The following is a 27,601-nucleotide window of genomic DNA, read 5'->3' as shown; positions in this document are numbered from 1 at the left end:
CACTTTTGTGTCATCGTTAGCATTAATTTTTACAGCAATTTGTGTGTAGTAATGTAATACCCTGCAAATCACAGGTATGTAACTGCATGCATTCATTTAAAAAAATACATCTCCCAGACTGCCTCTTGGATGTTCATTGCAAATTGTGTAGGACATTTTGGGGTGGACAAACTGCAAATTACAGCCCCATGCTGCTCACTAGAGCCCCAGACTGCACTAGAAGCATACAGAGACAGTTAGACACAGCAAAAAGTTACAAAATGCCCATGAAAAACGTGCATTTTGGAGTCAGGATGTACTAAAAGGCTTCAGGAGATTTTTGGGAAAAAAGGGAGGAGCCAGACACGCACTGGTTGGAAATAGTGAGTTGTGCTGTGTGACTACTGGCTGGGATAGTTGAGGATTTTCCCACAAAGAACCATTGAGAGCTGTAGCTGAACTATTGCCTGAAGATTGTTTGCAGCAAAACGGCATTAAGAGGGACAGAGTGGATGCTAAAGTGGGGGACGGAAATGTCCCCTGGGTGTTAACTATGGTTTGCTCAAAAATATTCCAAAAGTTTTTACCATTTTTAACTTTTCTCAGATACATCCCAGAGCCATAACTCCCCCTTTAATAAACCAGTCATAACCTCCCGCACATTTGCATACCAAATATGATGGAATAACAACAATATCAGATCTCATATTGAAAGACATGTGGCTACTGCTGTTTCCCTGTTCAGTGGGTATGTATACTTCACAACTCTTCGCCTCTGAGTGCGTTTTGGCACACTGATCTTCAAAAATATGAAACATGAAAGCATTTTCTTTGAAGTTAATGGGCCTGAGTTATTAAGGAAAGTAAGGCAAAAAAAGGAGGCCCAATATTCCTATATTTTGTAATGGCTTTGGTTTCTCTAGTATACAGATTTCCCATATTTGTTACACCTTAAATCTAGGGGTTACTTTGTTTTTACAATACCTATTGAAAGGAAGACTACTCTAATTAAGAGGTGGAATATATGATCAAAGACAATGCATGGTTGTAATCTGCATTTCTTAAGTTAGCTTTCTGACAAAATGTCTGCTGTGTCACGTGCCGCGGTGGTGCCCGAGCCGCCGCGACTCACTCCTGCTCCCTGGCTGCGCCCCGGCCGTTGTCATGATGACGTCACTTCCAGTTCTCGTTCCGGCCGTCACTATGACAATGGCCAGGACTCTTTTCATTTCACCGCCGTGACCCGGCTGGCCAGCTACTTCATTAAATTAATTATATTCCTGCTGGGGCTAAATTCCTCCTGCTGAACTTCCCTGTCTGTGATTGGCCATTCCATGTATTTAAGGCAGCAAGATCTTAACCTCCCTGCCGGTTATAGCGTTCACTGCCCGTGTGTTGCTGACTTGTTTGTCTCCTGACATACCTGATTGATTTTCTGTTGTGACCTTGAACTTTTTGACCTTTTGCCTGGATATTGGATCTCACTTCTCTGCCTTTGACCTTGACCTTCGCTTGAATTTTTGACCTGCTTAATTGCTGGCAGCCCTGACCTCCGGCCTGTACTCTGATCATTTTTCTGGTTACGGACCCACAACCAGCGAACATATAAAATTCTATGGGAAAGGCGGCTGCTATAGGGTAAGACCTCTACTAAAGTTTTATCAATAGCTGCAATCCTAACATGCTGAACCTAATTGCCTCCCAATGGGATAATTGACCAATTGTTTTAAAGAAACATTTCTATTTATCAATTTAATATTTTGTTTGGGCCCCTGACATTTAATATTCTATTTGAGCCCTTATCCTGACTGTGACCCTAATCTACAGTCATTTCTGTTAATGCATCTAACCTGAACAAGCTGGATTAATCTTTTTTGCATCTCTACTGATTTTGTGTGATAAGTGTCGTAAAATTGCACTAAAAGTCTATTGTATTTGATTTGTCTAGGTAATCTGCTGCAGTAGCATTTAGTGTAATGATCTTGTTAACTCGTTAGCAAATGGTTGCCAAACCTCAAATGTATTTATCAAGTGAAACCCATTTCACTGAAGCACAGTGCCTAATTTCAACGTGAGATATATTTATTCAGTGAGCTATGTGTTATAGTGGTTTATGTTTGCATATTGCTGATATTGTTAAAACAACAACATTACTAAAATGCTATTTTTTGTGACATATTGCATAAAATCGCATATTGATAGTATCATGGTATTACTTCACTACACTACCGATACCTAATAGCTGCAGTGGTTAAACCTTATGCCACAAGCAAAGAGATTAAATTTATACAGTTTTAGCCCTGTGCTCCTTGTTTCATTCCAAATCTACTAGGTGGATATTTGCCTCTCTACTATACCACTGGCCCTATAGGATCCTTCCTTACCCCCGTTACAGTAGCTGCTCTGTGGGATTGGATCACTGCACATCAATGAGCCTTGGGCATCCATGACCTTGTCTCCGGTTCACAGGTTGTCCTTCCTTGGACCAATTTTGGTAGGCACTAACCACTGCATAGCGGGAACACCTCAGAAAACCTGCCGTATTGGGGACACTCTGATCCAGTCATCTAGCCATAACAATTTGGCCCTTGTGAAAGTTGTTCAGATCGTTACACATGCCCATTTTTCCTTCTTCCAACACTTCAACTTGAAGAACTGCCTGTTTATTAAAACGCCCCCTAGTGGTGAGTTTTAGTAAACCATGCACCCCAGTGAATACAGGAGGGGGTTAACTGGAGGTTCAGTTAGGTGTTTCTGGTTGCTATGGTGACAACCCAGCCCAGCCTGTGAGAGAGTGAGTGAGAAGAAGGAAAGGCTGTCAGCAAGGGGGGATTGGAGAAGATTAAGGAGAGAAAGTGACAGAGTGGCGAGGGAAAGAGACACACAGACAGAGACAATGAGAGTCACAGGACCAGGAGAGCTGAAGTTAAAGCTGGGGATCTTGGACAGTGGAGTGGTGGTTCCAGGGTCCCCTGGCATTGCCCAGGACTGAGTGAGTGATGACTGCTGTCTAGAGACAATCAGTACTGTCCCCTAAGCAAAAGTGGGGGAGCTCCATAAGGGGAAAGACCCCAAAAGAGAAAGGAGGGTTGCTGCATGCAGCAGTGTGGCTGCATATACAGAGGGGAGGAGTCCCTAATCCCAGAGGGGGAGAACCCAAAGAAAGAGAGGCACATTTTGTATGGGAGAGACCCTGGTAAAGAGGGTTGCTGCTAGAGGCAGTGTAGCAGCAGTTCACAGCTCAAGGGGCTGAGAGTACACAGAGAAATGTGTCAGAGCCAGGGTCTGTGAGTACACAGAGAGAAGTGTCAAAACCCAAGGGAGAAATCATCCCCACAGAGTGGAGGTGAGCTGCATTTGAGAGATGCACTGCATGTGTCAGAACTGCATTGAGGAGAAGCTGCCTGCCTTTTAGCATCCATGTGAATGCCCTTGCAGAGAAGTGGTGAACTGCAGTGAAGTATGGAGTACTGGAGTGTAGGAGACATGTGAACTATGCTATTGTCATACTTTAATGCTGAGAGCTGGAAATGACAGCTATGGAGTCCAGAGTATGGTGAAAGCTTGTAACATGTATTGAGCAGATTGATCCAGTGCAGAAAATGGTACAAACTGAATATAGCAGACACTGAACAATGGATCTCTGGGTGAGGCTGAAAGCAGGTAACAACAACGAATACTGCTGGTGCAGGTGAACAGGCTGGCAGGATGTCGGCTAGCAGCTTACAGTAGTCTCAGGGAACAGTGGAAGTAACAGGAGTAACAAATGAGAACAACTATTTCAGGAACAGCAATATCAATGACCAGCAAAGGGGCACTGAGGGAGCCAGGCATAAAAAAGGAGAGAACAGTTGCAGATAATTAGCAGGTAGCAGCAGGTTAATCCCTTGCTAGTTAGAGAAAAGGCAAAGCACAATAGCATCACCTCTGGTGGTTCAGAGGTACTGCAGGGTACATTCAGAGGCATAGTCCAAAAGCCAGGAGCTGCCAAGACAAAGCAGCATGCTGAAGCGATGCTGCAGTAGAAGCAAAAGCAGATGCTGACAGTGATATTACATCTAGATAAGATTAACTGTGCAGAAGGAGTAAGGAGCTGTATATATTTCTGTATTACTGCAACCATCATGATTATCGTGTTGGAGGAAGAGGAGTATAAATAAAGAGTTCAGTTTGTGATAGAGTTGGTCTGGCACCCAAATTATTCTGACTTTTATTGCACTGCACCACAAAGTGACATCACCTGTATCCCACTACTTACAAAGAGATTTTGTAGTAAAAATCATGTGCAGGGACCCCCTGGTCAGTTTTAAGAAGGAGGTGCACTGAGTAACCTTTGCACCCCACACTACAGATAATGACAGGGGGTTTTATATATATATATATATATATATATATATATATATATATATATATATATATATACACACACTGTATATCCTACTTGTAAAATTATCAGTCATTATTGAGTTGTAGTTCTGTGGACATACTTCTGCTGAGTAGAGATGCGCAGGCCCGGTTTCTAGATAGAGCTCCCCCGAACTTAGGAACTCCAAGTCGACACGGTATTCTTCCCCTTCCTTGGATCTGACATTGAGGCAAAATGTCACCTTCCCGTCATTGGATCTTGTGGGTTTTGGATTCCATAAGTACTTCCCTCCCCACGCTCATACATACACAGGTGGAGTACCATCATTCTTGTCACTCTCCAGTCTCCAGTAACATTGCTGACACAGATACAGGAGGGGTAGCATCGTCCTTGTCACTCTCCAGTGCCAAATTCTCAAGTGCCATTGCTCACACAGACACAGGAGGGGTAGTTTTGTTCTTGTCACTCTCTATTCTCCAGTGCCATCATCAAATGTCATTATCCTGTAACACAACACATAAATCACTGACTCACGGTATGTATTCTACTCAGTTGTGCACTCCATTGTCATTTGCGGAAAAAGTTTAAAAATGTTTCAAATATTTGGACAAATTGTGTGTGTTCATCTATGTGGATCATGATCAGTCAAGAGATGAGCAGGAGCACCAACCAGCAGTTGGAACCAGTCATGACATGACATGATGATACTAGCCCCGCTACGTCATCTGGTAAAGCATATGCTCAATGGCATAGTGGGTTTAAGTCGGGGAAACTGAAATCCAAAAAACAAGCTTTAACATTGGTAAAGAAAAAACACCTCTAATAAAGGAAAAGTTTACATCATCCTCATCCACATCAGTGTGTACATCATCCTCGCACAATATTAATTAATTCCCGCTGAAATCCACCATGAAATTCTCTGTATTATGATGTAATTGCCAGTAAAGGCCTTCCTCGTGGAATTTGTAGCTCATTTTGATGAATATCATCATTTTCACATTTTTAGGCAGTAGCCTCCTATACCAATCGCTGACAAGGTTCCCGGTTGTGCTGAAAACTCTTTCTGAGTACACAATGGAGAATGAGTAGCTTAGGTATTCCAAAGCGAGTTTGTACATGAGTCTCCAAATTTCCTTTTTTTCCTCCCAGTATAAAGTGACTGTCTGATGTGTCTATTTGTACACTGTCATTAAAGTAATCCTCCACCATTTTTTGGATATTGATAGTATGATCAGGTAGAGTTATGGAAGAGGTGTCACAAATTTTGGGCAATTCTTTTAGACCAGTCCAGATGTCAAAATGTTTTGCTGACTCATCTGCATTACAACTGGGTCTCTTGGGAAAGTTAAGATTTTTCCTAGCAGCAATTGCATGAAAAACTGAAGGAGGAGACGTTGCTGTGTCATGTACCACTTGAGCTGTCAACTTGCTCAACAGGAGCTCTTAAACTTAGGATCAAGCACAATCGCGAAAATGTAGTGATCCGATTTCAAAATGGTGATCACTCTTGGATCCTGGCGAAGCCAACATAGTACATGATCTAACATTCTTAATAAAGTACTTGATTCCAACATTCTTAACGGAATTGCTTTGTTTCATCTCCTTCAATTTCTCGAGCTGCTTTTCCAAAAGTTTAATTAGGGGAATCACTTGACTCAAGCTAGCAGTGTCTGAACTCACTTTACATGTGACTACTTCCAATGGTTTCAGCACCTTGCACAATAAGAAAAGTACTATATAGTGCGCTGGAATAAAATAGATTCCCCCTCCTTTCCCAATGTCGTATATGGTTTTTCGCTTGTTCCTCCATCCTCTGAAGCATATCAAGGTTTCAATACCACCTTGTTACCACCTCTTGCTTCAGTTGTTGGCAGGGCAAATGCAATTCTTCTTGCAGCTGCTGCAATCTCTTACATGATGTTGCTGAATGCCGAAAATTTTCAGAATTTTTTTGGGCCACAGACAGGATCTCCTGCACATCCCTGTCATTTTTTAGAAAAGCTCTGTACCACCAAGTTGATTGTGTGAGCAAAACAGGGAATGTGATGGAATTCACCCAGCTGTAATGCTCTCACAATATTGGTGGTGTTATCAGAAATCACATATCCTGGGGAGAGTCCAAGCGGGATTAGCCATGTTGTAATGACCTCCATTAGTTTTTCTAACAGGTTGTCAGAAGTATGCCTCTTAGTGAAGCCAGTGATACACAGAGTAGCCTGCCTCTGAAAGATCTGGCATTGTTTGTTAGATGCTGCTGCTGTTCCTGCTGTTGCTGAAGGAGATTCACCAACCTACTGGGCTGTCACAGTCATATAATCTTTAGTTTGCCCAGTTCCGCTTGCCCACATATCTGTGGTTAAGTGTACAGTGGGTACAATGTCATTTTGTAGACCAATAATTAGGGGAGAAGTCAACTAGCCTTAGCAACTTGGATGTAGGACTAACTCCGATCACTAGTGAGGATATTGACGATGAAGGTGTTGGTGGTGTAGATTGCAGGTGCTGGGATCTAGCTGAGAGAAGGGAGCTAGCTGATGCTGCGGTGCTTGTTTTTTTTTTTTAGCAGAAGTTTCTGATTTTCCCAAAAGCTTGCATTAACTCACTTGAAATGGCGTAACATGGATGAAATTTTAGATGGATAAGGTCCCTACCTCTACTGACTGTGGCTTTACAAACGCTATAAATAGCTAGACAACTGTTGTCAGGATTTGGGTAAAAATAATTCCACACATAAGAGGTGGATTTTTTGGTCTTATGCCAAGGCATAACAATGGCCTTCTTCTTATCACTGGCAAGAACTGCTTCCACTGGTGCATGATTTGCCAGTGTAGAGTTCATTAACAACACTGTTAGCTTAGCTGCCTTAAGCCCATTGGTAGCTTGTTTTGTGGGGGAACAAACAAACCAAACACTATAGCCACAAAAGTGGCAGTTCTTGACCTAATAATACTGTTGATGTCATTATATTGTTGATTTTATAACCTACTGCTCGGTACACGCTACAACTTACTCCAACCACAGCGCCCACCCACGGGACAGCAAAAGCGGCTGAAAACGACAAAAACTGCCCTTATAAGAGCTACCTGAGCAAGAGAAAGCAACTGCTTACACTGCACAGCAATACACAGCACCCACTATAAAAGGACACATAGCCAATTTACACCACACACAGAGAGCTATACAGTACAACAATCAAGAGCATAAACATATTTAACATCCCAGCAACATAGAGCACACACCATAAAAAACAGGGGCAGTCACACCACTACTGCCCTCTACTTAGAGCTTTAAACAACCAAGAGCTACAAACACCCCTGCCCACCACCACCGCAGAGCTATAGACACATCCCATACAGAAGGTACCACACCACCACAATATACACCGCATCAGAGCTGTAAACAGGGCAAAGAGCTATAGACCCACATCAGCAAAAAGAGCTATAATCTACCGCATACCCACAAGCACAAAAGTATATTGTTGGTACCACATCTGTATCTGTGTTCTCTATACACCCCCCCCGCCCTCTCTCTCCACCCCAGGTTGCGCCACGGCACAGACAAGAAGACATACAACAAGTTCGGCAATTGGAACACCAGAAGACTCTGTAACGGCAGCACCAATCCCCAAGACACTCCCGTCAAGCGCAGACGTCCAAGGTAAGCTCCCTAAAAAGAGCCCCACCACCATTTCGTGGACTTTATAACCTTGTCTAGTCTGCTGCCCATTAATCATATTATGTCAATCCAAGTAGGTGGGAGGGCCCAAGAACAATTCAATCTAGCACCACTCTTCTTTTCTGCCACTGCTGTGTGGAAATGTTTTCTAGATGTGCGATAAACTGTCGTGTGTTTTTGCCGTTGCACTGTAGCTTAGTAACCAGCCAGTTAGCTGCAGTCTTTGGCCTAAACTGGATGAAAATAATATTGTGACCTGTGAGGTGGATAAAATTGACTGTAAATGACTGGAAATTAATGTTATTGAGGTTAATAATAATGTAGGAACAAAAAGTGCCATATTAAGTGATTTTGGCTATTTTTTGTAGTTTTTGCAAAAAATACTGATCCAAAATCAAAACTAAAACATGTGAGGGCGGTTTTGGCAAAACCAAAACACAAAGTTAATACAGATCCAAAACCAAAACATGGTGGTCAGTGAATATCCCTACTGCTGAGTTTTTGCATCTTCACAGGTTATGATACTGTCTTAATGGACTTAGGAACACTACAATCATCATGTCGTGTTTATTTAATGCAGTGGTAGTCAGCATATAGATGCTGACTGCATGACAATACTTACCCCGATGTAGTGACCCCAAACGGCTCCTTCCCGACCTGGCTCCAGGATGACTGCTTTGACCGGCGACTGCAAGGGTTCGCGACCTATGAAGAATCACCACAGTCTTCATGACGTCACTGCCGACGCTCTTTTTCTTCTGTTAAGGTGGAAATGTAAGTATGCGGGCATAGACAATGTATTTTGCTTAGTGTTGTACATGGTCTATGTGTGGTGCCCCAAAGCCCTATTAAACAGCACAGAGGAAGTGCATAAACGCTTTTAAAATGCAGGGCTACAAGGGGTTACTAGAGGCTGAGAAAGACACAGTGGGAATGACAGTTGACAGTTGACATTTGAACTGAAACGACATACCCAGGAGGATGTGCAGGAATGAGGAGTGTGTGATATAGCAACAAGAAAGGGGAAGCTGACATGAGAGACTGATCTGCTGCTGAAACTGGTGACATTGCCAGCACACACGGCTGGAGAACGGCTGGGGACATACAGTGGGGCGTTCAACACAGTCTCCACGAACTGCATAATAATATTGGTGCCCCAAATGTTTTAGATGAATGTTAATGTTAAGTGATTTACCTAAAAATGTATTTATTGATATTAAAGATGTTATCGCTATTGTGCCTTATACTCACCAGGTGTATATTATATGGTAAATGCTATTGTGCTCTATGCTGATCAAACGATTATTTTGTCATTACCATTAAGCTGAAGGGGTCAGTGGAGCGGTTGCTTACCAAAATGATCCTAACCACATTCTTAATAAACCTAAGTTGTTTGACCAATCCTTGTCCCTTTCATTGAAGTATTTATCTCCTGACCACCGGATATCCGAACAGAAAATAACCTGACTCGTGTCTGGAGGAAATCCCATCCGTCTCGACCACCACATATGTCCGCATACTTACATTTCCACCTTAACAGCAAGGAAAAGAGCAATAGGGTTGGTTAAGCCTATTGCTTAACCAACCCTATTGCTATTTGCTTCTTCCCTCTCAAACAGCAATCCCTTTTTTTAAATTTAATAATTTTTAAAAATCTTTTTTCTTAATACAGCAAGGTCTGAATAGTTAAAAACATAACATAAGTGTAGAGCTGGCGGATATGATGGCTCCCACACATGTGCACTAATGTCAGGGATTGATAAAGCTCTGCTCACACAGTGACATTACAGAGACCAAGGGAGCAAGGGAAAAGTGACAGTTAGGTGAGAGGAATGACTTTCAACTGGCAGGTGAAGTGTGGTGGTTCGTCCCTGTCAGTGTAGAAACCTGTGAAATGGTCAGGGAAGAACCCTGTCATGTTGTCAGCAGAAGAAGCCCTGTGAGTCTCTAAAGAAAATGAGCCCAGAAGGAAACAGCCGGGAGGGACAGAAGAGTATCAGCTCTGACAGGAGGAAGAGCCTGGTCAGACTTATCAACCCTTTCCTGTGAGAGAAACAGCTGAATATTACTGTCAGAGGTCTGAGGAGAAAACCAAATCTAAATGGATAAGTAACCCCTGTTTATTATTTGATGGGACTCTGTATTGTGAATCTCGTTATTAGGTAGATAGGAACCGATAGGCTGGGAGGCCCAAAGATAATTTGTACACCCCTTTGCAGGACTGTGATAAACTATCAGGGGTAGTGATAGGGAAAGACAGTTATGGTTCAGAGACTGAGAATCTGCACTAAATAAGAACATTTACCTCACACAAGTGACCATCATTACAGTAAAGTGCAGAGGAGAGATAGCTCACTGCAGAACTGGGCCTGTGTAATAGACTCTTTGGATAATGTCCTTTATACAATTCAATACTGTGGAGCACCTTTTTATTTGCACTTGCAATGACCCACTTTAAATAGGGTGAGTTGTGTGAATTAATGATGCATTTCTCTAAGAATCAGTCAATTAATTACCTATGTACTGCTCAAAGACAATCTACATGATATGTCTGTCTATGGGGGCCTGATGCTCAGTTGGATGCATGTTAGGCACAATTTAAACTAAAAAAGCAGTCAATAAATCTAGTGTATTTAAGCCCATATGCTGCATCGGAGGCATCTCAAATTTCGGCATGACAGTCAGATGCACACAACAATGGATGTGCAGATATGCATGTTCGCTCTCTGTGGACATGCACAGTACACATTTTCAGAACTTATATTGTGCAAACTGGCCTAAGTACAACTCAGCATCAAGCCCAGCGTGTTTAATAATTTTCTTTCAGTCTGGTTGATTCACCAAGTCCTTCTCTTACCCTCCTATTGTCCTTAAGCTATATTGTTGTCCTTATGCACATTGAAAATGGCCTCTGTCCACTTAAATGTGGAGATCAATATACTATAACATATACAATTATCATGTATGTTATGAAGCCTATACTTTATTTTGTGGTAACTTGAACATATTGGATGATACTATTCAAGCAGAACTATATTTATTGGAGCATACAGGTAAATCTTTACATTAGCTTCACTTGTACGTGCTTTCTGCGATGTCACATTCTCATCTACTAAGAATCAATAGCTACTCAAATGTCACACAATCATTTCTTGTTACTGTTTTAAATTTACCAATGATTGGTGAAAATATAAATTTTCTATATCATAATACTTTGGTGTGCTCTTACTAAGCTGCATTATAGTGTATCGCTGCTGTATCTCACTGAAAAGCCTTTTTTACTCAACTGTGGTGTCACTTCAAAAAGAGCTGTTATAATTGTATTTCTGAGCTGTAACCTTGCTAATTAATGCCGTTAAACCCCCTTGTTTATTAGGCAGCAGTGGTGACCAGAAATATAGTATATACCTGGAACACAGCTGCTGAAATCCTCTATGAGAAATGTGCCATTTCTTTATATTATGTACCATTACTCCTTTCCTAAAATAATGTATTTAGCCTGTCCAGGACCCCACATCATGTCCTGGTTTAGCTGTTGCCAATCACACCTGTATAGGGTCCTCCTGGTATTGTGAAAACTAACTCCAATGGTGGCCAGTGCAAGGTTGAATGTCTCTATTAAGTGAGGGGAGCAAAGAAATGGTAAGCATTGCACTCCTAGTGGTATATTTATTAAACTGTGGGTTTGAAAAAGTGGAGATTTTGCTTATAGCAACCAATCAGATTCTAGCTGTCATTTTGTAGAATGTACTAAATAAATGATAACTAGAATGTGATTGGTTGCTATAGGCAATAATATCTCCACTTTTCAAACCTACAATTTAGTAAATATACCCCCTAGTGGCTTCTAGTCCAAGCACTGAAAAGATTGGTGGCTCTTCTAAATACCCCCTGGGCAATGATGGTATAGGTAGTGAGAGAGCTGGACTCTAGCAGTGGCAAAAGGCCATTGGATCTCTAAGACCTGTCCATTGTACCTGAAATAGTGACAAATAAACACAGACAGGCAGACACTTTAAGAAAAACAAACTCAACTTTGATTGTACAATCTACAGACTCAATCACCTTTGCCTTATTAAAAGTATTTTCTTGAGAAACATGAAAAAAACAAAACAATTTGTTCTTTCCCTCCCAAAAAAAGTAACCTCCCTAGGACAAATCCCCATAAGAAAATAACTCTTTTTTTAGCTCACCATCTCATAATGGACAGAACCGTCTTAAAGCAGGGGCACACTGGGCAATTCCCTGGGGGCCCAATAAGCTTGCCAACTTTTCAATATATTATTCCGGGAAATCACAAAACAATAGACAAATCGGGTAATCTCTTGATGGTGCTTCACCAACCCCTGCTACAACATTAAGCAGATACTGTCTCTGCTAAAATTGTTCAAGAACTGACAAATCAAAATACAGAGGAGTGCTGGTTATGGTGAAAAACTCTTATATTTATTAAAAAACTATTTAAAAAAAATAATATATATAAATCACATAAAAGTGACATAATTACATGAAATAAACACGCTAGTTATGGCAAATAAAGTGCAATTGTGAATAAATCCAGACTCCTCTCAATAGCTGATATTCAGCTGGCTCCAATTAATTAGTCACTCCTAAAAGCACGCATATTTGGAACCACAGATTTTTAATTAATGGTCCAGATATCCAATAACAGTTCCTTTGTGTAACTGATCCAATAAGGTGCTTAAGTTTGTTATTTGGTCAGATTACATTGTCCAAAAATAAAATCCACATAAAATTTAATTCAAAAGTTCATCGAACATCCACAAATTTATTCAATTAGCATTTAGGTAGCGATCCACTGTTCCTATCTTAGGTGAAAAGGTCCCACCAATGAAAAATTATGGCAGAATTAATTAATTAGGCAACAATTTGAAGCCAGAAAAAATTCCACTGTCAACAGATGTGCTCTATATCGTGCCTTAATTCCAATGGAGCGCTCCATATCAGACGCGTTTCTCTGCCTCTAAAAGGTGTGGTTGAAATAGATATGGTGCATTTCCAATCCAGCTCTGCACTTACATAGCAATTACTGCAGAAAGTATTTACTGAATCAAAAAATGTAAATGATTGTGGCCTGGATATGGGTGCATTTGAGGTTATCTGTGCTTGTCATGTAAAGAACGTGGATGGTGGGTGAGCTTACAGTTCAGCATTGCTTCTTTATTAGCCTATGTGTGTCCTATGTATACAAACACAGGAAATGTTTGGCCATAAAGCACAAGCTGTTTGGTCTGTTTTCTTCCACACTCTCTTTTAGAGATCGATGATCCCTAAATTTATACCGTCCATGTCCCTTATGTCCAAGTAAAATAAACAGTCATAAAAACATTAGGGATGTCCACCGGCGACTTTTGAGGTCTCGTGTTTTGTGTTTTGGATCCGGATTTTCTCGATGTTTTGGGTTTGGATTTGTTTCGCAAAACACCTGCCGAAAGGTTTTGGTTCGGATTTAAGGTTTTGGATTCGGATTTTGTTTTGAAAAAAGCATAAAAAGTAAAAAAAATCAAGTTTTTGGGCTTATTTTCACTCCTACGCTATTATTGACCTCAATAACATTCAATAACAAGCATTTCCACTAATTTACCGTGTATTCTGAACACCTCACAATATAGTTATTAGTCCAAAACGTTGCAACGAGGTATCTTTCTGGACTGCGTAGTGGAGTGTTCCCCACAATATAATAAGAAAACCATCAACTGGTCTTAATCGCACCAAAACATGTACCTGGACTGCGTAGAGGAGTGCACCACAATATAAATTAAAAACCCTGAGCTTGTATGATTCGCACCAATAATGTACCTGGACTGCGTAGAGGAGTGGGTCACCACAATATATATAATAAGAAAACCATCAACTGGTATGAATCGCACCGAATAATGTACCTGGACTGCGTAGAGGAGTGGGTCACCACAATATATATAATAAGAAAACCATCAACTGGTATGAATCGCACCGAATAATGTACCTGGACTGCGTAGAGGAGTGGGTCACCACAATATAAATTAAAAACCCTGAACTTGTATGATTCGCACCAATAATGTACCTGGACTGCGTAGAGGAGTGGGTCACCACAATATATATAATAAGAAAACCATCAACTGGTATGAATCGCACCGAATAATGTACCTGGACTGCGTAGAGGAGTGGGTCACCACAATATAAATTAAAAACCCTGAACTTGTATGATTCGCACCAATAATGTACCTGGACTGCGTAGAAGAGTGGGTCACCACAATATTATTAAAAAACCCTACACGGGTCTGAATTCCACCCAAAAAGTTTATGGACTGCGTAGTGTAGTGTTCCCCACAATATTATTTAAAAATTTTGCAGCAACAGTCAACGTTGTTTAATATCTGATACACCTCTATCTGGACTGCATAGTGGAGTGGCCCCGGTACCCAATTTGGTACCGGGGCCACAATACCTGCTCCAACCACGGTACAGACCATTCGTCATTGAGATCCCATCAAGTATGTTAAAGACAGACAGGGTCGAAGTGTTATTGGTTGACTTTGTAAACCAAAAAACTGTCCCTGTTGCACATAGTCGTGCAATGAAGACTGACTTTTTCATTTAAAGGCACCATCTTTCAAGTGTAGTGTTTGTAAGTCATATTATACTTTTGGTAAAATTTGTTTATTTTGTTCCTCTTTATGGTAACTACTAATACAATTAAAGTATTAAATAGAAGCGGCAGTTCCTCTTTATGGCAATTAGTAATAGAATTAAAGTATTAAATAGAATTAAAGTATTAATTAGAGTGGTATAGAGTGGTAGTGTGGTATAGAGTGGTCCCCACAATATAATAATAAAACCCTCAACTGGTCTGAATTCCACCAAACAAGTATCTGGACTACGTAGTGGGGTGGCCCTGGTACCCGATTTGATACCGGGGCCACAATAAAATAAATACACCCTCAACTGGTCTGAATTCCACCAAACAAGTATCTGGACTGCGTAGTGGGGTGGCCCCGGTACCCAATTTGATACCGGGGCCACAATAAAATAAATACACCCTCAACTGGTCTGAATTCCACCAAACAAGTATCTGGACTGCGTAGTGGGGTGGCCCCGGTACCCAATTTGATACCGGGGCCACAATACCTCCTCCAAGTTCCAAGTGTAGTGTTTATAACATCTTAACACTACACTAATTCTAGCACGTCAAAACCTCTTGTTTTAAATAATGACAGGGCATTTAACTTTTGATTTAATTTATTGAATTTGTTGGCATTTTCTTTTACTTTTTGAACATGGCAAACGACTGTTGAATGGTCACATAATGCCAAAAAAATAGTTGCAAGATGGAATTGTCCTTGGGCCTCCCACCCACCCTTATGTTGTTGAAATAGGACATGCACACTTTAACAAACCAATCATTTCAGCGACAGGGCCTACCAAACAACTGTGGCTGAAATGCTTGGTTTGTTTGGGCCCCCACACCAATAAAACAATTCATCTCTCCCTGTACAAACTAAACAGGCTCTACTGAGGAAAGATGTCGTCCTCATCCTCAACCTCTGAATCCTCTCCCCCTACAGTGTGTACTTCCTCCTCCTCACACATTATCAATTCGTCCCCGCTGGACTCCACAACCACAGGTCCCTCTGTACTGTCTGGAGGGCAGTGCTGTACTTCATTGAGGAATTGATTATTCATTTTTATAAACATCATTTTTTCAACGTTGTGAGGAAGCAACCTCCTTCGCCGCTCACTGACCAGGTTCCCTGCTGCACTAAAAACTCTTTCCGAGTACACACTGGAGGGGGGACAACTCAGTTAAAACATAGAGCCAGTTTGTACAGGGGCTTCCAAACTGCCTTTTGGAGTTCTACCACGTCACTACCTCTAGTTAATTTAGATTGCAAGGCTTGTAAATATAAATACTTTGAAGATAAAAAAAGCAGGCTGCACAGACTGTGGAGCTAGAAAGTGAAATTAAATGGACCACGTTACTTTGGTGGCTATCTATGCCCCCCCCCCCCCGCCCTACACTTGTAGTTGAATATAAATAAAGCAGCCTGCATAGACTGTAGAACTAGAAATTCAAATATACAAAGAAATGGACAAAGGCAGTTTGGTATCTGTCTGCATCAGGTCCCCTCTCCACTAGGAGTAAAATAGAAAACTTTTCAGCCGTTATATAATCTAGAATATAAATAGAAATTGAGAAAGGCAATTTGGTATCTGTCTGCATCATAATCATCAACATCCTCCTCAGCGCCAGCTACATCAATATCCTCCTCCCAGTGTACAACATTCACACCTTCATTAGCCAAATCTGTAACTGGACTGTGGGTGATCCTTCCAGCATATGCAGAGGGCGTGCTGCAAATGCTGGATGGAGTCACCTCTTCCCGTACAGTGATGGGAAGGTCAGGGTTCACAACCAACAACACCCTTGGACTCGCCTTGGGGATTTGTGATGTCATCTGTTTATAAGGCAGAGTTCTTTGCTGTTTTGTTGTTGTTGCCGACAGCATAACTCTCTTAAATTTTTTGTAGGGGGGGGAGGAGGAGGGCTTAGATCCTTGGGTGAAGCTGGACCACTAGTCATGAACACGGGCCAGGGCCTAAGCCGTTCCTTGCCACTACATGTCGTAAATGGCATATTGCCAACTTTACGTTTCTCCTCAGATGATTTTAAGTTTCTCTTTTTGCTATTTTTGGAGAACTTGGGCTTTTTGGATTTTACATGCCCTGTACTAGGAGATTGGGCATCGGGCTTGCCAGACGACGTTGATGGCATTTCATCGTCTATGTCATGACTAGTGGCAGCAGCTTCAGCATTAGGAGGAAGTGGGTCTTGATCTTTCCCTACTTTATCCTCCAAATTTTGGTTTTCCATTATATGTAGCACAAGCGAGCGTACCCCTAAGCCACACACACTCGGCAAAGCCTTTAAAAATTATATGCGGCACAGGAGAGTAGCACTGGACTTATACTGCTGAATCAGTGAACTTTGTAATAGCAGTACCACTGGACTTATACTGCTGAATCAGTGAACTTTGTAATAGCAGTACCACTGGACTTATACACTGCTGAATCAGTGAACTTTGTAATAGCAGTACCACTGGACTTATACTGCCGAATCAGTGAAACTTTGTAATAGCAGTACCACTGGACTTATACACTGCTGAATCAGTGAACTTTGTAGTAGCAGTACCACTGGACTTATACACTGCTGAATCAGTGAACTTTGTAATAGCAGTACCATTGGACTTATACTGCTGAATCAGTGAACTTTGTAATAGCAGTACCACTGGACTTATACACTGCTGAATCAGTGAACTTTGTAATAGCAGTACCACTGGATTTATACACTGCTGAATCAGTGAACTTTGTAATAGCAGTAGCACTGGACTTTTACTGCTGAATGTGTGAACTTAGTAATATTGCAGTACCAATGGGCTTATATACTGCTGGATTGGTTTTGCAAATTTGGTTATAATTATTTTTTTTAAAAAAAAAATATTTTAATTTTTTTTATAACTTTTTTTTTATTTTTTAAAAACTTTTGAATGGGGAAATAACTATGCCCTTAGAAGCACAGAGCACAGGACACAGCACCACTGGACTGAACAGGACACAGCACAGGACCCAGCAGCACTACTGAACTCAGCAGGACAGAGCACAGTACACAGCACCACTGGACTGATACTGCAGAATGTGTGAACTTTGTAATATTGCAGAACCACTGGACTTTTACTGCTGAATGTGTGAACTTGGTAATATTGCAGTACCAATGGGCTTATACTGCAGGATTGGTTGTGCAAATTTTGTTGTAATTAAAAAAAAAATAATTATTTTTTTGTATTTTTTTTAAATAACTTTTTTTTATTTTTTTAAACACTTGGGAATATTGGGGAAATAACTATGCCCTTAGAAGCACAGAGCACAGGACACAGCACCACTGGACTGAACAGGACACAGCACAGGACCCAGCAGCACCACTGACCTCAGAAGGACAGAGCACAGGACACAGCATCACTGGACTGAGCACAGCACAGCACAGCACAGAACTTAACTGAACAGCACAGAACTTAACTGAACAGCACGAGATATAGCAGGACAGAGGACCACCTAACACACCCTCCCTCTACCCTGATTAATGCCCGAGTGAAGATGGCGGTGACTAGCGGGGAATTTATAGGATCCGAGTATCGCGAGATCCGACAATGGGATTATGAGTCAGAGCCTCAGTTTCATATTTGAATTTGGCGCCAATACCCGGATCTGTCTCGGATCCGACTCGGATCGGCAACGTTCGGGTGGGCTCGGATTTCATAAATCCGAGTGCGCTCATCTCTAAAAAAACATGTTTGTGAATCAAAATCCCTATTGGTGGGCAAAAGTCATATTGGGCCACCATGAATCAAACATCATCCACATATATATAAGTGTGTTTTATATAGTGTACATGTTTATATATTTTTTTTTTTTTTTAAATTCTTTTTTTATTGAAAAAATTAAACAGCTTTTACAAACATATCTGTTTTGCTTTGAACGATGCATTAAAGACATTTATAAATATTGTATATAAAGATACAATTTCACGGATAAGAAGTGTCAGTGCACCAGTATAAAAAACAAAGTACCATTTAGTATACCATAATACATCATGTAGGGATAGGGGAAAGACCAAGAGGGATATAGACAGGGAAGGAGGGATAGATCAGAGGGGAAAAAGAGAAAGAGGGGAGCGGGGGGAGGAGGGGGTTCACTTATTCCACTGAGAATATAGTGGTGAATCCTTAAATTCGAGCCATTTGAACCATATATAGTAATACTCCCTATATTTGTCCCTTGATGAATAGAGTATGTCATCCATCATTCTATAGGATTCTAAACGGGCAAACCACTCTTTGATGGTAGGAATATTCTCTGATCTCCAATGCACCGGGATCACGGCCTTTGCCGCGTTGCTAAGGTTTTTAATTGTTGATTTTTTATATTTAGAGATAGTCAATTTATTAAGATTCAATAACCAGTATTTGGGGCAATTAGGTGGTTCAACGCCCATTATTTCTTTAGAAATTGAAAGAACTGCCTCCCAAAAAGTTCTAAGAGCTATGCACTCCCACCATATATGCAACGGAGTACCTGGCGCCGACATACATCGCCAACACATGTTTGACACCCCAGGAACCATCTTAGCCAGCAGATTTGGGCATCTATACCACCTGGTCAAAATCTTATATTGTGTCTCCACCACCCGTACACTAATCGAGCTTGACTGGGTGCGTAAGAGGATATTTTTCCAATCTTGCTCAGGTATCGTGCAAGCCAGCTCCCTCTCCCATTCTCGAATGAAGGTGGGTTGTTTATTATAAGCTTGTTTAATGAGAATACTGTAAATGAGAGACAAAGTATGGCTAGGATATAATGCAGTCGTACATAAAGATTCAAACTGGGTAAGCGACCGCCCCACCGACTCCCGAACCTCCGAAGATCCCAGAAAGTGGCGGAGCTGTATATATATCGCCAAATCTCCGCATTTGGTAGTTCCCATTTAGCTTGGAGAATGGTGAAGGGTAAGACCCCAGACGCGTCCAACAGCTGGTTAGCCCTGCGGAGTCCTGCCCCAATCCAACATCTGAACGTCTGTCTAGTAAGTCCTGGGGGAAACTCTGGATTGTCAAATATCGGGATCAAAGGCGAGTGTCGTGAGGAAATGTGGGGTGCCGTGCGTAATTTGGCCCATCTAGCCAGGGTTGGTGAAACGGTCGGGTGAATGATTTTAGGGAGTGAGTGTAGCCATGATGAGAACTTAAGAGCCTTGCCTGCAATGTAACTCTCTATCCAGACCCACTGCTTGTCCAGTCTCTGCCTTGTCCAGTCCACCACTCTATTTAGTATGGCCGCATCGTAATATAATGCAAAGTTGGGGAGTTGTAGTCTCCCAGCGTGTTTCCGCATATATAAAATGTCATGTTTAAAATGGGGGCGCCTCCCATTCCATACAAAATCTCTAACTGCTTTATGTAGCGTCTTGAACCAGGAAGTGGGAAGGTGTATGGGGAGTGTTTGGAGCTAGTAGAGGATCCGTGGTAATACATTCATCTTGACCACATTGACTCTGCCCATCAGGGAAAAGCCCTTTGGGCACCAGTTTCTCAGGTCCCTGGGAATAAAATTGTCTTCAAAAATCTTTTTGTTGTCCTTGTTGATAAACATCTCCAGATATTTAAGTCGTGAGGGATGCCACGTGAATGAGAATGCTGGCTTCAGGCCTTCAACCACTGCCTCGGGCGCAGAGATGTTGAGTGCTACCGATTTTGAGTAGTTAATTTTAAAGCCAGACAGCTCGCCAAATTGCTGAAATTCTGACACTAAGTTAGGAATTGAAATCACAGGGTTAGTGAGGATTGCCAGGAGGTCATCCGCGAAAAGTGCCAATTTAAAGCTTTTGTCTTCTAACCGTAGACCAGTGATATCAGGGTTTGCCCGGATGGATCGAGCCAATGCTTCCATGCACAAGATAAAGATCAACGGAGACAGGGGGCATCCCTGTCTGGTGCCGTTGGATATTACAATGGGTTCTGATAGTTCCCTGTTAACCCTGACTCTTGCTGTTGGCTTCGTATACAAAGCATCAATTCGGGCCATACTCAAAGGGCCTAAACCCAGATGACTGAGGACCCCCCTCATAAATTCCCAATCCACTCTGTCAAATGCCTTTTCGGCATCTGTGGATAGTAAAACCGTAGGGATATTGGCAGTGTGTGCATATTGTACCAAATTGATTATCTTAGTGGTATTGTCCCTCGCCTCCCTCCCCGGAACAAACCCCACCTGATCAGAGTGAATGATTTGGGTCAAATATGGTTTTAATCTATTTGCAATCAGTTTAGCGTAAAGCTTAATGTCCCCATTAAGTAGAGAGATGGGCCTATAACTAGCACATGAAGCTGGATCTTTCCCTTCTTTTGGCAATACAGTAATCTGGGCAGCTAGTGTTTGAGGGGAAAAGTGTTTCTGGGCAGAGACAGAGTTAAAGGCCTGTAGCAAGAGAGGGGCTAACTGTGTTTTGAAAGTTTTGTAGTAAAGAGTGGTAAAACCATCCGGCCCTGGGCTTTTCCCTGATGGCGTCGTCTTGATCGCCTCTTCCAGTTCCTCAATCGTAAAGGGTTCTTCTAACAGTTGTACAGAATCCTCATCTAGCGTGGGAAAATCCATGCGCTCAAGGTATTCTGCTATGCGGGCCTGCTTGGTCGGGTGGCTAGCTGTGTTAGGTGTGTCAAACAGATTATAGAGCTTGGTGTAATAGTCTCGGAACGCCCCAGCGATATCAGAAGTATGAACTAGTGTGGACCCTGCGTCTGTCTTAATCTGAGGAACATATAGTTGAGCTCTCTGTTTGCGCAGAGCCCGGGCCAGGAGCTTCCCTGGGTTGTCTCCCCACTGATAGAACTGGTTCTGACATCTACGGAGGTCATATTTAATTTTATCTGACATTAGTTGATTCAAGGCCTTCCTAGTTTCTGTCAATTCTGTCATAACAGAGGGATCCAGGGCTGATTTGTGTCGCGTTTTAAGTATCTTTCATGTTTATATTTTAATATATATATATACACACACACACACGCACCTCAACACCCAACCAGCCTGGCGTCACCGGTGTGCATAGCATGACCTTTTACACATACTCTGCATTTATACGCATCAGGCAGTTACACATATCAGTCAGTTACACTCATTAGTTAGTTACACACATCAGGCAGTTATACACATCGGGTAGTTACATACATAAGTTACATACATCAGTCAGTTATACACATCAGGCATTACATACATCAGTCTGTATAGACATCAGTCGGTTATATACATCAACCAGTTACACACATCAGTCAGTTATACACATTAGACAGTTACACACATCAGTCAGTTATACACATTAGCCAGTTACATACATCAGTCAGTTATACACATCAGTCAGTTATACACATTAGTCAGTTACATACATCAGTCAGTTATACACATCAGTCAGTTATACACATCAGGCAGTTACATACATCAGTTACATACATCAGTCAGTTATATACATCAGTCAGTAATACACATCAGTCAGTTACATACATCAGTCAGTTACACACATCAGTTACATACATCAGTCAGTTATACACATCAGTCAGTTATACACATCAGTCAGTTATCCACATTAGACAGTTACACACATCAGTCAGTTATACACATTAGTCAGTTACATACAACAGTCAGTTATACACATCAGGCCTTTACACACAGCAGGCAGTTACATACATGAGTTACATACATCAGTCAGTTATATACAGGATCGGACTGGGCCACCAGGGGACAGGGCTATTCCCCGGTAGGCCCCGAACCTGATCGCTTCCCTCTTTGTTGGTGGTGGGGGGGGGGGGGGGGGCTGATGCAGAAAATGTAAAAATAAAAAAAAGGAGAAAAAAAAAGAGTACTCACGTGTCCGCGGTGCTCCCTGACTCCTCTCTGCTCTGTTTGTACTGAATGTTGGGCGTGACGTCATGATGCCCGACATTCAGTGAGGAGCGCCGCAAAGAGGAGTTGGGAAGAAGAAAGAAGACAGAAGACAGAAGAGAAGCAGAGAAGAAAGAAGCTGATAGAAAAGGTAAGTGAAGGAACAGAAGCAAGGGAGGAGTATGACAGAGTTAAGGGGGGCATGGCAGAGTGAAAGGGGCAGACTGAAGGGGAGCACAGCAGAGTGAAGGGGGAGCACGGCAGAATGAAGGGGGAGCATGGGAGAGTGTGAAAAGGGGGAGCACAAACAGCATGGCAGAGTGTGAAAAGTGGGAGCACAGACAGCATGGCATAGTGTGAAAAGTGGGAGCACAGACAGCATGGCAGAGTGTGAAAGGGGGGGCCAAAGCAGCATGGCAGAGTGTGAAAGGGGAGCCAAAGCAGCATGGCAGAGTGTGAAAGGGGGGCCACAGCAGCATGGCAGAGTGTGAAAGGGGGGCCACAGCAGCATGGCAGAGTTTGAAGGGTGGCCAAAGCAGCATGGAGGGCGCAGTGTGATCATAAGGAGACACAGCATGGTGATGAAGGGGCACAGTAATGTGTGTGTAATGGCACAGCAAGCTTGTGGCAATGTAATGTGTGTGTGGTAGGTGCGGGCTAAATAATGGGTGCTATTGTGTTTGTAGGATGAAGGTGGGGCAATTTAATTTTATAGCGGGGACTATTAATTTAAGATGGGGTGGTTTGGGGGCTATTAATTGAATGTGGGGCTGAGTTTGAGGAGCATGAGGTCTATTTATTGAATGTGAATATGAATTATTTAATGGTAGCGACAGTTGCGGGAAATAGGTATATTTATTATGTGATTCATTTATTGCAGGGGCTGTCTGGAGGGAGGGCAATAGGTTTATTAAATGGGAATACTATTACTTTAATGTTTAATGGGCTGGAGGAAGGCCTAAGTATTAACTGTGGGTCCTGTTGATTTAACACTGGGGCTGGTTGGAATTTTCTAAATGTACCCATTATTTTTTCCAAATAGGGTCCCCAACATTCCACGATCCAGACAAGCCGCAAATGAAGAAACCAGCAGCCACGGGTGGTAAAAGTGACAACAACAGGTAGGACAGTCTGTCAAATGTTCTGAGTCTAGTGCAGGCTTAGCTAACCTGTGGTACTCCAGGTGTTGTGAAACTACAAGTCCCAGCATACCCTTACAGCAATAAGCTGTTATATATTGGCAAAGCATGCTGGGGCTGGTAGTTTCACAACACCTGGGGTGCCACAGGTTAGCCAGGCCTGGTATAGTGGGACAATCCTGATTTTTGGTGACTGTCCTACCCAATCTAAGGGGCAGGTCAAGACTGTGTATTCTTTATACACACACTGCATTCTTTATCTACTACACTAAGGTGCTAGATGTCCTTCATGGACTGACTACTCCCCCTCTAGTGTCTGGTCCTGCCTCTAGGATGGCTGACCACACCCCCTCTGGTGGGCCCCTTGTGTTGCAGTCCACCGTTGGGCCCTTCATGCCCCAGTCCGACACTGGTCATATACATCAGTCAGTAACATACATCAGTCAGTTACATACATCAGTTACATACATCAGTCAGTTATATACATCAGTCAGTTACATACATCAGTCAGTTATACACATCAGTCAGTTATACACATCAGTCAGTTATATACATCAGTCAGTTACATACAACAGTCAGTCATATACATCAGTCAGTTACATACATCAGTCAGTTATACACATCAGTCAGTTATATACCTCAGTCAGTTACATACATCAGTCAGTTATACACATCAGGCAGTTACATACATCAGTCAGTTATATACATCAGTCAGTTATACACATCAGTCAGTTATACACATCAGGCAGTTATACACATCAGGCAGTTATATACATCAGTCAGTTATACACATCAGTCAGTTATACACATCAGGCAGTTATACACATCAGGCAGTTACATACATCAGTCAGTTATATACATCAGTCAGTTATACACATCAGGCAGTTATACACATCAGGCAGTTTCGCACATTAGGCAGTTATACACATCTGTGGGCAGCACACACATCAGTCAGCTTCTGGGGTCATGAGTTTGATTCCCAACCATGGCCTTATCTTTGTGGAGTTTGTATGTTCTCCCCATGTTTGCGTGAGTTTCCTCTGGGTGCTCTGGTTTCCTCCCACACTCCAAAAACATACCAGTAGGTTAATTGGCTGCTATTAAATTGCCCTTAGTCTCTCTCGGTCTGTGTGTATGTTAGTGGATTTAGATCATAAGCTCCAATGGGACAGGGACTGATGTGAATGAGCTCTCTGTACAGTGCTGTGGAATTAGTGGCGCTATATAAATAGATGATGATGATGACACTTAGTTTTATGCTTGGAGTTTAAGTCTATGTTTGATACCCCTTCGACTCTCAGAGTGAATCCAACTGTCATATAAATCTGAATTTGGTCTATTTCTATGCGAGAAAATGCTGCTGATACTCAAATATGTCTGAGTTCTGAGATAGGCAGCTTCAGGAACACAGAGAGAGGCTGGTGATGCCAAGAGCCAGGAATATTAATGCCAAATGTACAGTCAGGGTTAGATCCTGTCCTGCATGTGAGTCAAATAGTGTGAGTAGGTGTATGCTCTGAATGGCAACTGTTTTTTTCAACACTGCATTATGTAGTTTACAACTTTATAATTTGTATTTTCTTGAGGGTCTATTTAGCCTACTAGATATTGCATTAGCGCTTAACCAATTTTCATATACATCTATTTATTTTTCATTTCTGTTAAATATGTGCATAGTCTAGAGAAATAAGTATTTAACTGCTCATTGTTAGTGGAGCGCTGAAGGTGTTCACAATTCATTTATTTCTGCATTTGCTAGTACCCTAAGTGTAGCTAAGAATAGAGTAAGCTGAAAATACCTGGAGGAGTTAAGAATAGCAACGACTGCCATCCTACAGTCCACAATACTGTTTAATGTCTTGGTTGAAGTGTTCCTTGTATATATAGCCTGGTGTACTGGGTGCTCAGGATCATGGTGTTAAAAAAAGGACAAACAAATGATTTTCTACTTGTCAGTGCTATATTGCCATTGGCCTCAGAGGGATGTTCAGGGAGTGCATGCAAAGAGGGGCAGGTATGTTTTATGAAGATTAATGTATTTTAATGTGTTAGGATTTTTGTACCTAGAAGACCAATACAAAACACACACACACACACACACACACACACACACACACACACACACACACACACACACACACATATATATCATATTGTGAGAAAGTACAGCATTCACAGGAGTTTCGACACAGGTATGCTGAACCATTTAACTGTTATTAGCAGTTGTCAGGATGGTGAACAGCTCCAACGGTGGTTCAGCAATCATATCCAGTAACAGTACACAAAAATCCCCACCACCTACATCTGGCTAGACATGACTTCCCTGTCTGCAAGCCGGCCACTTACTGGCATCGGTGGTAACACCCACACATACAAACAGTGTCTTTATCTTCCACCCCAAGCACTGAAAACAAATCAAAGCAAACCAATCACACCCATGTGGAACACCTGTGTGTTTGTGCGATAAAAGAGGATCCCAGGGAACCTTTAACCCTGTCTGCAGCCTGGCTGTGTGTTTATCAGATCCCTTATAGGGGAACTATGGCAAAGAGACATATTTGGCACAAAATATATATACATATATATATATATATATATATATATATATATATACATATATATATCTGTAGCTGCTGATAGGAGGGTGTAAAAAAATAACAGATCAATGGAAGATGCTGGTATACCAGAATGTATGAAGGAATAATCCAACAGACAAACTGAGGCAGTATCACTATTTTGTGTAAAGATGTCAGCTTAATGCTGTTCTTTTCTATAGTCAACTGATCACATTTGCTGCCTAATGCCCAGACTTGAAGCTGAACATTACAACTTCCTATTTAAGTAATAAATGTGACTTAAAAGAAATTATGCATAATTAATTAGTAAATTAGTTAGTATAACTTTTAGCAATCTAAAAGACTCCCTGGGGGGAGTTCAATTCCCCCCCGAAGTACCGCTGCGGTAAAGCTATTACTGTTATTACGGTAAGTTTAACCCGGCTTTATGCTCGCAGCTCAGGGAGCTGTGAGCAAAAAGCCGGCGTTAGAACTACCATAATAACGGTATTTACGTGCACTATTACCGTAATAACGGTAATAGTGTGCAGGCCGCATTACTTTTTCAAGTAACGCGGTCAATTGAATTACCCCCAGGTGTTTCTGGCTACTTTTAAGATAATGTTTTTAGAACTGACACTATAGCTATATCGAATAAATGTGCAAATGTGTGATATCACACTGTTATGGCAAAAGAAAGAACAACTTTTTTTTGTTGTTTGCAATCCAATAACCGCTTATGTACTGTCTGTGCAAGAGTTAAAATCAGCACTTCTTTTTAATCAGAACCCAATGCATTATAATCAAGAAAGGACTGTGAGTTGGTGTCTTTTTTTTGCATAAGATATTCTGCTTCACAACAGGGGGCCCTACCCTGATGTGTCTAGAAGAAAAAGAAGCCTTGTCTCATACATTAGATTGTCAGATGCTCAATGAGATTGAATCATGTACCATTAGACAATCACAATCAACTTGTAGCACTCATTGTGTACAAGGCTTCCTATGTTTATATGGATTTCACAGAAAAAATATGAAGGTGATTAAATGGACCAAGTAAGGAATACAAAGTAAAAATATGATGTTATATATATATATATATATATATATATATATATATATATATATATATAAATGTTATATTAGCTGAAAACATACTTTTATCATTTAATTATAGAAAATGACACGATTGGCATTAATAACAACATACATGCAATAAATTATTCTTGGACTGTTTACAACAGAAAAAGTAGATACATATCAAAAGGGTTCCTATATCCTGAAGAGCCCCATGTGGTGTATTTAGCAATGTCCACAATATTAATCACGATTTAAATTAGTCTCTTTCTTAGCATAGCTTGATTAATTAGTAAGTCAAACATTAAGGCAAAAACTTAAAAAAATATAAT

The sequence above is a fragment of the Mixophyes fleayi genome, chromosome 3 (assembly GCF_038048845.1).
Source record: "Mixophyes fleayi isolate aMixFle1 chromosome 3, aMixFle1.hap1, whole genome shotgun sequence".
NCBI classification, from domain to species: domain Eukaryota; kingdom Metazoa; phylum Chordata; class Amphibia; order Anura; family Limnodynastidae; genus Mixophyes; species Mixophyes fleayi.
This window is presented reverse-complemented; position numbering follows the sequence as displayed.